The 15,210-nt window shown below is 48.8% G+C and overlaps 1 protein-coding gene across 1 annotated transcript in view; it reads right to left on the bottom strand.

Moving 5' to 3' along the window:
* CCDC50 (coiled-coil domain containing 50) overlaps positions 1 to 15,210 on the bottom strand; it is a 40,978-nt gene that overhangs the window by 25,355 nt on the left and 413 nt on the right. The gene's annotated exons all lie outside the window — the stretch shown is intronic.

Below are 15,210 nucleotides of genomic sequence, written 5' to 3'. Positions count from 1 at the left end.
TTTGGTTGAGCCTTTCTGCATTGGAGGGTATTTTACAGATGACAAAAAGCTCCTAACAGCTAGACCAGCGCTTCAGGGAAGGAGAGTGACAAGCAGCAGGGTGGAGATGAGGACGAAGATTATGGTTATATGATCCCATAGTGACTCACTTTAAGCATGTACAGTTCTGGATGGTACAATTAAGGTTTTGTTGTTGCTTTTTTTTATTGCAACCTCTTTTAAAAAAGGAAAGAGGATAGAAAACACTAAATAGCACTGAAACACTTCCAGTGGGCATTTGTGTATAAATAAAGAAACACTGCCTTCAGCCACAGATCTGGAAAAGCCACAGCTGAGTTGCAGGCAGCAGTGCTGTTCACAGGTGACATACCCAGGGTGCTCGGTGGTCATGAACACATTTTTTTATGGGATAGGGCAAGGGGATCTTGCCTAGAGAGACTTTTTTTCTGTGGTCCCTAATACTACTTCAACTTCATAGCACGATTATGGAACAACCTCCTTCTGCTTACAACAAGCATCGTCTGGCCTGCTGGAAGGGCACATCTAGCTTGGAGGTTTGAGCCCTACTATCAGTTCAGAGCTAAGCAAAGACACCTCAATACAGAAACACAAACAGTCTGCCCAAATCTAGGGCTGTGCCTTTACCACCACGTATTCAAGAAGCAGCACTTGCTCCTGACAGTTTAAAAAAAAAAAAAAATGGGGGAGGGAAGTGTTATTTTTAACTGCAATAGGTCTCTGAGCAAGTCCACGGCACAGCTGCCTGAACAGCTGTACTAGGAAGACAAGGCGGGCACAGCACAGGAGCAAGGATGAACATTTCAGAGCTGCTTATTTTTTGCATAAAGATTGCTGCTGTAAGAAATGCTTATGAAACTGCATCCCAGCCTTCCCACCTCCTTTCTGCACAGACTCATACACTGCTCTGATTGCTGTGGTCTTCTAGCTCTGCCTTGTTGGTCACGGTGCTCATGGTGCTGGCAAGACCTTTGCTCCATCCTCCCCAGAGAGGCAAACGAGCAGAAGAGGACTTTAGGGTTTTTTTACTCCATTCTACCCACACCCAGACACACTTCTCTGAGAAAAAAAACATGTTGACAGAAACATGCTCAGCGTACAGGCAATAAAGTGGGAGGGCCGTGGTAGAACACTGCTGCTCTTCTCTTGACGAGTCTTGCACCAACCCCAAAAAAGTCTAATTTTCTCCAGTGAGCTTCATTCCTACAATATAGCAATATTGTTTAACCCTTTTGGATTGATGGGCCAATAAAAACTTTCTAAAGAAACCATGGACTCAAAATAAAAAGGCCAAGTGCCTATACTGTTGTGTTGTATACGTGGGCCTGCTGCTTCTAGCTGCTCCTCCAGAGATCTGGTGGAAGTAGTCCATGGGTCTCCAAAGTTAAACAAACAAGAAAAAAACAAAGAAAACAAACTCCTCAGGTCCTCACTTCCTACGGGCCACAGCTGAAAGCTGCTGGATGCCAGAGACATAAAGCAGGGACCAAGGCTCCCGTCTGGGTTGTTTTGGCTCTTCAGTACAGGTCTGTGCCACTTGGAGCTCAGTGCCGGGGCCAGGAAGCACCCACAGCCCAGGGTACCACCACACACGCTTCCCAGCTCATGACCTGAAGCAGCCTAGCTCAGATCCAGCGCCACCACTAACGAGGCCACACAGCACCCAGACCTGAGGCTGTGCCCAGCCACCGCCTGCCCTGTCTCTGTGCACAGGGACACAGCAAGTGGGGACAATGCCCTGGGACGAGCCACCAAGTTGCAGGTGGCCTAGACATGGGGCTGAGTCTTAAAACAGTGATGATTAATAACCATCCAGCTTCCCTCTCTCTGTCCTGGATCTGGATGGGATAATGATAAGCATGCTGGAAGCTCCCAAGTGTCTGGGCTCCACGGTGCCCCCACCTCACAGCGGACACAGCAAGGTGCAGGCTGGTGGGGCAGCAGCAAGCCTTAGGGTTGCTCACACATTGGGATTCATTCATGCACTGCTGAAGAAGCCACTTGGCCACATATACAAACTCGTTAAGCTGCTCTTACAAACCCACGAACTGACGGCTCGAGCACACAGCCCTTGCTTTGTGCTGCTGAAGCCGCTGGCAGGGCAGGCGGCACAAGACCTTTCGTCACTGTCAGAAACTTGGCTGGGCTGGCCGCCTCCAACTCATCTGAGCACATTATTCCCAAGTCCCATCAGCCTGAGGATAACATGCAAAGGAAGATGAGAACATCCCATTACGAACACAACGAAGCACTGTCAGCCAGCCAGGTGGCAAGAGATGGGGACACCTGCAACTCCCTAGCAAGTCTGGGGGCAACAGCAAGTGCAGAGCACTCCCTCAAGACTAGACCCAGCACCCATGGCACTGAGTCAAGCATGACCGCAGCTACAAGTGACACCAAGGAAACCAACCCTCGGTTCTCGAAGACATGCATCCAACAATGAGGCAACTACAAAATAACTGGAGATGTGGACCAGCCAGGCATGGTCTGAAATAAAGCTTCATCAGCGCTAGTCCTCATCCCGTGCTCAGTCTCAGCATGGCACCAGCATGCTCATTACTAGGTATTATGGGCGCTGGGCTTGTGCTGAGAAATAGGATGGCCCCAATGACAACGCAGAGACTCACAATTTCTCCTCTCTGAAAGGCTTCGTATTTAAGGGGAAAGAAATCTATTTCATTATTCCCTAACTGTATGCCTCAAAAATGAAAGGTAAGATTAACGTTACATTTATTGCTGCCAATGAACTTGACTTCCCATCCCCATGCCCTGGCTGCATGCCATCAGACAGTCAAAGAACCAGCAGGGGTGCAATCAGAGCAGCTACAATTGGCAAGTCCAGTGAAGTGCGAAACATTAACACCAGGTATACCATAGTCTGATTAAGTCAATCTGCCTTGGCACAGCAGGGAGCAGGTCTGAGATACGTGCTTCTGGCACAGCTGTCAATAAAAGAAATGCCAGCCCAGGAATCCCAGCCACTGTCACAGCCAACAGGGGAGGACAAGGGCAGAAGCATGGCTGGAAGCCTCATCCTCTGCAGCAGTGGTGGGCTCCAAAATCCAGGCAGCGGCATGAAAGAGGGAGCTCACTTGCTTGATGGAACCTGAAGAGCCTCTCTGCAAGCTCCAAGCACAGGTCTTCTCCACTGGTATGAGTTCACCCCGAAAACAGGCCTTTCTAAGCATCACTGAAGCAGTGCATCTGAGGCACAATTGCAAGCCTTGCCTTTACGGCCATAAGCCAACAGCAAGCCGAACAACAACTTGGCAAATTTTCATGAAATAACCTCTTCTTTTTGCCTCACTAGCTTTCTCCAGCATTACCTCAGCTCCATAGCTCAGCATTTCTAACACCAAACTGCTTCAAAGAGAGTGGGGTAACCACAACAGAGGAGCAAAGGCAGCCTTAGATGTTGCTAGCGATATTTAGGTGTGCGACAAAGAGGTAGGTAACGTCCAGGAATAGGCAGTGTGAGTGCGCACTGTCTCTACAAGAGGTCAAACCCGACAGGCTTCTCAAGCGTGGCTTAGAGCAAAAAACCCCCCCCACACTTCTGCCTGAAGTCTTAGACCGTGTTTCAACATCACTGAAGAGCCCAAGGGCCCCTTTGGTTCATGTGGCCCATATGACGTGCCCTGGGATACTAGCCAGTTCAATGACCCAGGGACCACACAAACACACTCCAAGCATTTCCTTTTGGGCCTTAAAAACCATCTTTTGCTCCCCACCCCCTCCACTCCCAACATTTTCTCATCAGCATCATGTGCTGGATAATTCACAAAATAAACTAGAAGGTGTGAGTCATGCTTAGTTTAGAGCATCTGCAGTTTTTGAATCCTGAACTGGAGGACAGGAGGGAGAGGAAAGACAAAAGTGACACAGGAAAAAAGTTTCATCAGCTAAAAATCACTTTTCAGGGCCTACAGAGCTGGCAAGTTAAGTGCCAAGCAGCGAGTGCAGCCTGTTACAAGCCAGCAGTCTGAGGAACGTGCTGAGCTATGAAGATCCCTGCAGACTGGAAAGCAAGCTGGGACCTCATAGACTCTTACCAGCAGGGACTGGCCAGGCCACTCCAAGCTAGATAAGCCCTCCGAAATCTGCAGATCATTTCCTTAAAATAAAGCCAGCATGACCAAGCAGCCACCCAACTGGAGGTGAGAGGCTACCCAGAAGGCAGTTTCCAGAGGAAACATGCAACTGGGACCTTTCCTTCTCACCCCCAGCAAAGCTGCTCTGTGAGATACATGGCCTGACCTCACCGTTTCTCATTTCCATCCTGCGTCTCCCATTGCACCAGGAGATTCCTGAGCTCCTGCGACCACACGTGGGTGCCGACGGAGGCTGGCTGGGACACGTCTTGGCTGCTGCAGCTGCAGTTACACAGACGGCATTCCTAAGACCTTGGTCACCAGGCACTGCCAGTGCCAAGAACGTCCAAAAACTCACGCAGGGAGGTGGTGGCTCCCAGGCTAGAGGGCAGGGCTGGGCAGCCTGGGGAAGGGAACCATTTCTGCTCCTCAGCCACAGCACCAGAGCATCTCATGTAGCCAGGAGCTATGAGGCAGCACAAGGAGACCAGGCGGCCCCATGGGGAACCAAACTGAGGGGTCTTAGCCTAATTCTTAAAAGCGTAAATGTGCAAAGTAAAAAAAAAAAAAAAAAAAAAAAAAATAATTGCCACAGAACCATGGCGGGGATCTTTGGCAGTCTTGGCCTGGAAGCTAAGAACAGCTTGGGATTTGTGAAAGAGGTTATCCTCTCTGCTCTACGCTAACGCCTTGAGGTCAAGGCCACGAGAGGTTTGCTCTGTCTGCACTGCTCCCCAACAATAAACTCTCACCTGCCCAACAATGCTTTAAAAAGGAAGACTATATATATATTTTTGAGCCAAATCCTCAGAACATGAGTCTGTTTTTTAAACTGCCTTGAAATAGAAATCAGCAGCATTCGCAAAATGCCTTCTCTGAGGCTACTAATTTGGCATTCTCACTTATGTAGACCTGCCTGCAAACTGTACTGTAGAGGAGTCCTCAAGCTGAGAGAGCATCTGCTGAACACCCCAAAGCAGAAGGTGATGTGCTTGTACAGTATAAACAGAAAGCTGGACATACCCAAGATCACAAAAAAATAGCACTGCAAGGGAGCTCAGAAGGTCATCCTAGAGCATGCCCCAGCCACAAAATTTGATAAAATTTATCATTCTGCCTTTATTACAGAAGGCTGCCATCTTTTTCATCATTGGATAATCGCACTCTACATCACTTCATCTGCAATCTTTCTAAGTAAGAGCAACTATTCTTATCCCCCAAGCTTAAAACACAACCCATAGGTGAAGAATGTTAAAGACCATGTCTTTGACTTCCAGAAGAAAATGTTGAGTTGAAGCACTCCAGGCTGGGACAGACAGATGTACTTGAAAATGGCATTGAACCTTAAGGAGTACTGGCACCCATGCTTTGAAAATTCAGCCTGTTCAGCCAGGTCCAGCTGGGTCCCCAGATATGAAGTACCCTGAGTCACAAGCACTTTCTAAAACCCTCAGTCCTGTAGCCAACTTTGCCACTACAGCTGCTGCCTCCTATTCCAGCAATGTCTGTGCATTGAGGGGCTGAATACATACAGTATTTTGCCACTTTAAAGAAGAGAGCAGATATATAAGCCACAATATGTTAATGTCTGCAATCCATTACCTGCCAGGGTCAGGACTCTATTATCTCTGTAGCTCTTTCTTGAGTGCCCCAGTGTCCATTGGCCTGTACAGGACTGCCTAAACCCAAAAGGTCAGCGGTGAGCTCAGCCATCGCACTGTGGACCCATCAGTAACATCTAGGTGGACAGGTATAAAAACCTCAAGGTAGATATATTGGTCAGGGATGGCTTGGCTAGTTTGACACCACAGCCAAGCAGTAGAGCCCAGGCAGCCAAACACACACTTCACTGACAACATATGTGAGGCATAACTGGGTCTGTGTATGGAAGAAGTTAATCTTAATTATCAATAAGAACAAAAGTTGCTTCTGTAGTCATCCTTTCCAGCATCTGATACAGCTTCAGTTGACTCAGCTAACACCACATGTGCAAAATGATCAACAGTAAAGACAGGGAGAAGTTTTCCTAGCAGTCAACTTTCACCACTGCCTCCCAGCCACGGATCACAGTAAAACAACATTGCCTCCCACAGCTGTGTTCTACCCTCACCTTGCCCAAGGGCAAACCACCACACACATCAGTGGAGAGCAGGGCAGGAGTTACCTTCACCAGGAGAGGTCAAAATCCCTGGCTTACACAGCCATCCCCATGAGCACTACTGTACCTGTAAAACGTGCCTTCAAGCAGTGTCCCATGGATCATATGACACTGTCCTTTTCTGGAGTCTTTTTTTGTTTCTTTTGCAGACAGGATGTCACAGCAGTTTTGGTTTCAAGCCCAACACCACTCATTTAAACTTGTGTAAGGGAGGGGGAAAAGAAAAACAGCCTCCTTTCATGCACAACTCAAAACAGCCACCCACTCAGAAAACTGCTCAGGCATGGAGCTTGCATCTCAAGAGATTTGCACTATATAAGCTCCCTTCCCCCAAACCCATCTCAGCAGTGATCACTGTATTTTGCCTTGATCTGTTTATTTCAGCATTTTAGGCAATTTTATACCACACACAACTCTTGGAGGGACACGCTGAATTTCCTAGATAGGTAAAACTTCTGCTGTCTGCTAAATGCAAGCCTAAATCCCTTGCTCAGTTCAGTAGTTTCTCTGCAGAGAGCTGGCAGGTTCGCCTTGTGGTTCAGGGTGCCCTTCAGGAACCATGGCACCCTGGGTGCTCCACTAGCATTTCTAAGCCCTCAGTTTCAGGCTGTGGTGAATAAGCTCACACAGCAGCTCCAGAGAGGCAGGCAGGCAGCTGAGAGCCAAGATAATTCAAAGTGTCAGCTCTCCCAGGCTTCTCCTCCAGCTTAATCCTAAAAGATAATGTAGCAAAATACAAGGGACACAGGATTCAGAAAGGGAGCTCTCAATGCCCCTCTGGTCCAAGTTCATGCACTGACTCAGTTTGCTGACTTCTGAAGGCCTGACATCCCCGCAGGAGGTGCCAAGTGCCAAAAAAAGGTTCCAGTTCCTCTCAAAACCCCACGGTGTGGTTTTACACCACAGGGACCTGCAGTCATTCAGAGGAACAAGCATCTCTGCAGAGAACAAGCAGAAGACAGACTCCCTCAGAGAGGCCACTTTTCAGCCTTCAGGTGACTAGAGCCAAGCCTGAGACTGCTCCGAGGCTCGTAGCTAAACAAGAGCTGCAGCTGGAAGGATGGACCGCAGCATCAGTTCACATGCAAACAAGCCAGGTTTTATTCATCCAGATCAGATACCTAGAGAAGCTCCAGCAGGATGGGCCCCAGGGCAGCCTCCCAGGCTTGCTGGAAACCTGACCAGCTGCTGCATTCAAAGCTGTACGTGTCAACTGATCCTGCAATCCACTCTGATTCTTACACGGATTCCTATCAGCTTCCTTTTTCCTAGAAAGGCGGCTGCTAGGCTGCGAGGACTCCTGTCTGCCACCCGTTCAGCTGCTGCCAGCACTGCAAATCTGCTCCACGAGAACAACCTTCCTCCACCTAACCAACCAAGGATGCTCTGCTTAGTTTCATAACCTCTTTCCTTTGTTCCACCAGCTCTTCATGGGTACTCTCTCCCCCCTCGCTTCCTGCATTTAAGTTCTCCAGGTTTATTAGTCAGCTCTGGAGAATACAAGTACCAAAGCTGGCCCCAGATAAGTCAAACCTTCACATCCATGTACAAGAGTCACAAATCAGTAAAGTTGCAGCACTAACAATACATGTCCCCCTTCCTGTCACAGCCTTGTGTTGGCATGCTGCTCTTAGAGCAACTACAGATTTAAAACAGTGGCATAAGAGGGTAAGAATAAGTCCCTGGCCTCTGGGGCCAGACAGGCAGGGAGGCAGAGCTCCCAGCATCAACCTGGAGCAAACCACTTTGTGGCACCTGTGTCCACAGCTCACGTGCACAGCAGAGCATGAGGAAGAAGCAGGCTGGCAGCCTTTTAAATGCCTCCTCTCCGAGAGCACAAAACGAGCTCCAAGTCAGATGTACAATTTTTGTTTTGGGAGCTAAATCACCTTAAAAAAGGACAATAAAAATCAGGACCTAACCAGTTCACCTGTTACATGGCCAGAGATGATGCTCTGGGCAGTGCCAGCCACCTGGAGTACCACGTAACTGAGCACAGTAATCAGACCTGGAAGCAAACCTGCCTTTTCCACCTTGCATCAGGGATGTGAGGAATGCAGGCAGGGCTATGCAGCCCTAGCCAAGGACCCAGTCCCTCCAGCGCTGCAAATAAGGTCAGGAGAGCCCAGCCTCTTCCCGACACCAACTTCCTTCGGAAACCTGGCGCCGACCGAATCGCCTGCAGTAGAGTGCAGCCCTGTGAACAGCAGTGCTCTCTGCATGCCACAAAAACAGCCAACACCCTGGCGGCTTGGAAAATTCCCAGGTCTTTCCCTGCTGTCCTCCACTGCTTCACCCCAGCCCCCAGCAGCACTGCCAAAGGCTCCAGGAGGCACTGGTGAATTTAGGACATAAATCCTTCCCATCCCACCAGCCAGCACCCCAATAATAAAACTAACTTCAAAACAGAGTGAGAAAAAATTTCTTCCTACCAGGATCCCACAAGTAATGTTTGCCATATCCATAACAGACATATATGATAAGCTCAGGTGCTTTTGCAGTGCAAAGCCGTTCTGCCACGCAGAGGGGGAGAAGCTTTCCATCCCGAGCCAGGCCAGCACTTCCCCAGCCCATGTGCCAGGTCAGTGGTGACAGTCCCTCTGGGAGGAATATTCTCTGCCGGGACACGCTCCAGCATGTCCTGTCTGGCTGCAAAGGGCCAAAGCTATACACACCATGTCTTCTGGAGAGGTTTCTACAGAAAGAAAAAAAACAACCCACAAACAAAAACCCACCTCTCACTGGCAGGAAATATTCCTGTTCGCATAAACTTCCTTCCTCCCTTTTGTCCCATTACTTCTCAGGTCAGCCCCATCAGTGTCCTTAAGGTATGCCTGTCTCTCAGCACCTTCAAATATTTGTTCATTTATGTCCTCTTCCCCTTTGTCATCACTTACTGAACACCAGATACTGAGCCCACACAATATTTCCTCTTAAGCCGACTCCTCCAACCACCAAGTCCTGGTTCGGCAGAAGGGCTGGGAAAAGAACAAACCATACCTGTATGCACTCAGGAACTCAAAATTTTTACTGCACACAGCTTTTTACACCACCTTTGAAAAGAGAAGTGAAAAAGAGTGACTCAGTTGCAAACTCACTTCAACTTTCTGTCCTGAACAGCACTCGCCACAGGCAGGGTTGTCAAGAGTGCACAGACCAAACTGCTACCAACTCAGGCCTGAGACGGAAAGATTTCACTATTTTTATTTGGCTGACAGAGCATCGTGGCGGTGGCACCGTGGGTTGGCGTGCAATTAAAATAATCATCAGTTGAGCTTCTGGAGCCTGACACAAAATCCTTGGGCAGGGGCAGAAGGGCCGTGCCGGGCTTCTGAGCAGGCTTTCATCCACACCTTTCTCCCCAGGGAAAGTAACACTTCTGGCAAGGTTAATTTACAAGGTGCCTGGGGTTACAGGGTAGATTTTATGAGCACCCAGGCCTACCTGGTCTCCTTTGCTCAATGCAATGTTCACAACAGCCCTGCCTTGCATTTCTTACACATACAGCGTGATGCTGCAGCCTCCTGCTGTCTTTCCAGCCCTGCTAAAGTCTCTCCCAGCTGCCATACAGTGCCAAGGCCATATAGCACTCACTCAACGAGCTGTGTGGTATCTTTTCACGTACTGAGAAAGAAAACAGTGGGAAGGCTCCAATTTCTATTTTTAAAAAGCAAGTATAAATGAAGTGTCAAGGGACTTCCACAAGGTCCCGTCATGTGTGCTGTGGAAAAGCCAGCACCATAAGGCAAACACAGAGCCTCCCTGACACACAGCAGCCTTCGTGCAGACGGCAGCCCTGCTGTCCCGGTGGAAATGCCCAGCAAAAATGGAAATGCCCCTTTTGTTCCTGCAATGCAAGCCACCAGCAGCAGAACAGCAAGTAACTTTATCACCTTTTTAAAGGCAAAAGGACAAGCCAGCAGCGAGTACCACACCAGAAACCGGACCTAAGTTTCTCGAGTTTTAAGGCAGTTTTAGGAGCAGACAAACCTCCTTCCTCAGTCCTTCAGCCTTCAAACCAGCACTAGGCAGCGGAGCGGCAGTGAGCGAGCGGGAAGCCAGCCAGCTGGGAACACTCTGGGAAGGGGACGAGGAAGCAGGGAGGGAACATGTCACTTCGTCCTATAGATCACCACATTCATGTGAACTGGGTGTCTCTGAGCAAGGAAAAGAAAGCTTATTCCAGCAAAACATGGAAGTTTCACACAGCCCCAAGGCACATCCCATTGCTTCTCTAAGCAGGGTTTTCCCTGTGCCCAGAGAGAGCAGGACTGGCCTCTCCTGCTCCTTGCAGCGGCCATCTCCAACTCCCGCCTGGCAGGCAGACGCCCTCTGACGTTGCTCATGGCCGCAGGAAATTAAAGATTAAAGAGAGGCCTGCGGTCACAGCAAACACAATGCTGTCTGCAACACACCGCTCAGCTGGGCTCATTACCCAGGCTGCAGCAATGGGTGATGGCCAATGTCCTAGTATCACAAATGGGGGAAGGCGCCCCACACACACCTCCCTGAATCCCCAGGAATCAGGGCAAAACAGACTGTGCCCCCTCTTATCCCAGTCCAAAAACTTGTCAGTAACTAAGGAAACATCTCTGCAGAAGGCATCAACGTGAGTCTGTAAGCTCCTCTCTGCCAAAGTCTGCTTTTTGAGCAATCTTTTTGCCTCGGTACAACCTCCACGGCAGCTCGCAGAGGACAAGTGCTAAGGATTTAAGGGATGGGAGGAGGCAGACCTGCCTGCTCAGTTGTGTTTTGGAGCCAAGAGCATGAAATATGCTAATCCTGCCCATCTCTTCTGCCAAGCGCTGCAGACCCAGAACAACTGAATGCATAATAAAACTTTCACCCAGCTTTAACCAGAAGTGAAATGAGTACCACAGCCTCAGCTACTGAATTCATGCATGCTGGAAAAAGAGACCTCCTATTACTCAGAAGAGCTGGACATGAACCAGTGACCTAGAAAAAAAAGCCTGAGTCTATGTCCCATCACTCTCCACCTCCTCATTGCCTTCGAGCCATCCAGCTTGTCTGAATTTTTCAGAGCCCTTCTCCAAGGAAGTCACAAAGCAGAAAACCATGACACTGCACATCATGCTGCAAGGAAAAATCTCAGCTGGAGCCAAAGGGCATGGGACAGGTGGCTTCACAGTGACCTGGCTGACCCTCAGCTGCTCTCAAAATTGTTGCTCTGATTAAACTAATCCAGTTAAAGGCCAACCCTTCCTTCACATGACTACAGCTGATACCTCATCTCTCAACACCAGCCTCCTGAAACATCCTGAAGCAGAATACCTCCTCACCAGACACCGGGCCAGGCATCAACACTTTCCGAACCCACTTCCACCTTTGAGAGACATCAAGTTTCTCTTGTCCACTGTCATGTTGCTTAGCTCACACAGGCACCAAAAGCCCTGATACAAGCCAATAACATCAGTCTGTTCCATAGGAGCCTGAGACACCGCACCTCAGAGCTGACTCCCTTCCCCGATCACTTAGAAAGTCAGCAGCCAGGAGGTTTTTATTGCAGGAGTCTCAGCGAAGGCCACATTAAGCTGCAGAGATCAGAGGGAAGGTGCCGTGGTTGGGAGGAAGTCTGATGCTTACAGCAAACTTTTATTCAATCTATGTTAAGGCAAAAGAGAGCCAGCCAGGCTGCCTGCCCTTGAGAATGCCTTGCCAAGATGGAAAATAAAGGTTCGAGCCCTTCCTGTTTCCCCGAGGCTGCAGTCAGAGGTGTACCTTTTACTACCATGTTTGGGAAACTGGCCTCCCTGGCAGCAGACTACAACTAGCAGCATTTGAATGTACAGCTCAGGAGTTTCAGAAAGTCAAATCAGATGCTTAATGAAGAGTAGAAACCACAGCGCGAGCATTGTTGCCAGGTCTCTCCAAGCACGAGTGGCACAATCAGCCTTTGTCAAGGCTGGAGCTCCAGAGACAGCAGTGTGGCAGGGTTGGTTCTAATGACTGCCACAGACATACTGCCCTTACGCTTCTTTATAGTATTACTAAAAATAAAATTAAAAACACTTAAGCCACTGCAATTTTCCACAGTTCCAAAGAGCTGTACCCTGCTGGGGCAGAGTTCAGGGTCACTCCCTCCCCCCCCCGCCTTTTCTCTCCGCAGAGAGGATTCAAACGGGCAGGAAAATCGGGAGCTCCTGGCGAGGAAGACCATACCTGGGTTTTGCCTGCCACCACTAACAACTGATGGCTCTCCAAGCCTGCACTGGACAAGGGACTGAGCCTCAGTCTTAGCAGACAGGCATCCCCTTGCAAAGCCATTGCCCTAGACCTCAGCTCTTTGGCAAAGGCAGCAACGGCGGATGGGACCGCAGGTACATCCTCCAGAGAGGGGCAAGGTCTGCACAGCTCCAAAGCACCTCCCCAGAACAGCCCCGTGCAGCCCTGCCCGCCTGCATACGAGGCTGGGATGTCTCCCAGCTCCAAGAGGCAACGCACAGTGCGTTGAGATGGCATGGGGAGCTGCACCGAAGAGCTCACTTAAAACAGGCAGCCAAGGAGGGGGTGTAGCCCTTCCCCATTTTAGCTGCTAGTAATGTATCAGATCACAGGAGATGAGACAAACAGAGATCAAGCAGAGCCCAAGCCAGTTTCTTTTATCTGCTTTATAAGTAACTAATTAAAATAATATTTCCAGGATGCTTTTGTCCCCAAAAGGCTCACAAACGAGACCTCTAGTAAAAAAGATCTACACACACAGAGCTGAGGAATCCCCTGGGGTGGGTCAAAAGAGCACACAGCAAAAGCCGCTTTGTGAAAAGAGAAAATGTCACAGACACTTGAGAGGCGAATAGAAATACAGGCAGAGAAACTCAGCCCAGAGATTGCAACTAACACCAAAACCTTCAGCAAATAACTTACAAGAGCTTTACTGACCACAATGGTCAGAACATCCACTTTACTGCCCATGGAAAAATGGCCCTGTAACACCAGGCTGCAGCACCAAGGTCTAGTTTATACTAGAAAAAGAGTGTTTTGAGGGTGTATTTTACACCAGTAAACCCCTGCCCACAAAATAACCTGGACCGGCTGAAGCGGTTTTCACCGGCAAAATGCCATCTATATCAGACCTTCAGCTAATATAAATACTTTTAAAGATAAAAAAGAAAGTAAACACAAGAAGCAAGGCTTCCTGCGGCACCTAGCTACAGTTATCAGATTTTCACTGCCATCACTGCACAGAAACGACCTCTTTTTTTTTTTGAGACCACACCAGAAGAGGAGGGTGATGCTGTCTCACAGCAGTCCCAGCTACCTGCAGCCAGGGAGAACCTGGACACACCACCTCCCCTCCCAAAGTAGGTCTGGTGAGGAACAAAGTACTCAAACCAAAACAATGTTCTTCTTTGTTAATGAACGACTAAGCTGACCTTTACCCGAAATGAAGAAAGAGAATGTTTTTCCAGAAGGATCAACAGTGATTTCTCTATCAGGAACAACAAATATTTCCCTAGGTATGGAAGGCAATGCATTTTTTTCCTTGGCTGGCATTAACACCGAGCATGAAAAGATCTAATCCAAAGCATAGCTCAGTTTCAACACTTTCCACAATAAAAACAAATGATGCTACTGAACTAAAAGCGTGAAACATGCCTGAGGCTTTGCAGAACATGGCTCAGGCCTCATCTACTTTGCAAGCTGGAGCTGCTCTGCGACGCTACTTTAATCCAGTTGCTATCAGGTAACAACAGATCGTTGTATCAGGACACTCTTGAAACCTAATCCACACTAACCACAGGTGCAAATTTACCAAGGGCTGGTTGAGCTACAATGCAACCCTGTAAACATACTTTCATTCAGCACGTAAGCGACTTTAACTCAGTCCAGTTAGTTCACTTCAAAGATGAATCAAGCTAAATCAAATCAAGGCTACTTCAATTCTGGATAGGAACATCTATACAGTGATTTAATTCACTTTAATCAACCCACTGGAAAGGTTAATTGGATTAATTTTCTTGAGTAACCCTGTGTGGACAGACTCTAAGGATGAGACCTTGGCCACACTAAAATGACCAATAACAATTTTGCTAACGACTTCATAGGACCAACATTAACCCCTAAAACTTCAGCACATGGATATTACTCTTCTTCCAGTAGCAATAAGAAGTGAAGCATTAGAGGATGACGAGAGGTCAAAAGGGACCTCCAGCTCCCTGCACAGACATACACCTTCTACTCTTGACTAGCTGAATCATCAAATTCACATTTGCTGTTTTGTAAGAATTGAAATTTAAAAAAAAAAAAGAAAAAGAAATGGCCAGTGGCAAGGAAAACAAGTTTAAGTAATTTTTGTTGTATTTAGACAGGCACACCGTGCTCTCCATTACTACAGTGTAAACCTCAATTAACTGGATTTTGACAGAGCTTATGCAGATTTATATCGCTGTCAGAAAGCACAGACTCTACCTCGCACAAAGCTTTTTAAACCCAAAGCAGCTCCAGAGCACCTTTAATTAACCTTAAAGGCACACGTGTGAAGCAGATACTCTGCTAACAGGGAAGCTGAGGCCAGGTCTGTGTACCGAGCACGGGCTAAAGCGGCAGCCGGGCACCCAAAAAGCCAGCGGGGCGCTTACAGCCCACCCTTCCCCTGCACCCCGGGGGGGCACGGGGGTTTTGCAGGGTGGCGGAGACTGCTTGGTGCTCCCACGTCCTCACAAAAACCCCGCAGGCTCCAGTATTTTTACCCGGGACCTCAACGTCGCCAGTCCCCCTCAAACCACCGCGTTTGTGGGTATTCACGGTTCTGCTCCCATTTTTCAAACGCCCCGAGCGGAGCCCCCAAGCCCAGCCGAGCCGTTAACTGCGAGGAACGCATTTGCATGTCAATACCCCCCCGCAGGATCTCCCCGCTATTCCACGGCAAGGCTGACCTCCCGCGGGAGCGGACCCCGGCCGGCCTCGCACCCCAGCCCCGCC

Source organism: Haliaeetus leucocephalus, unplaced genomic scaffold, assembly GCF_000737465.1.
Source record: "Haliaeetus leucocephalus isolate CR32 unplaced genomic scaffold, Haliaeetus_leucocephalus-4.0 Scaffold362, whole genome shotgun sequence".
NCBI lineage: Eukaryota > Metazoa > Chordata > Aves > Accipitriformes > Accipitridae > Haliaeetus > Haliaeetus leucocephalus.
Note: the sequence above shows the minus strand (reverse complement) of the source record. Positions and strands in the feature narration are given on the sequence as shown.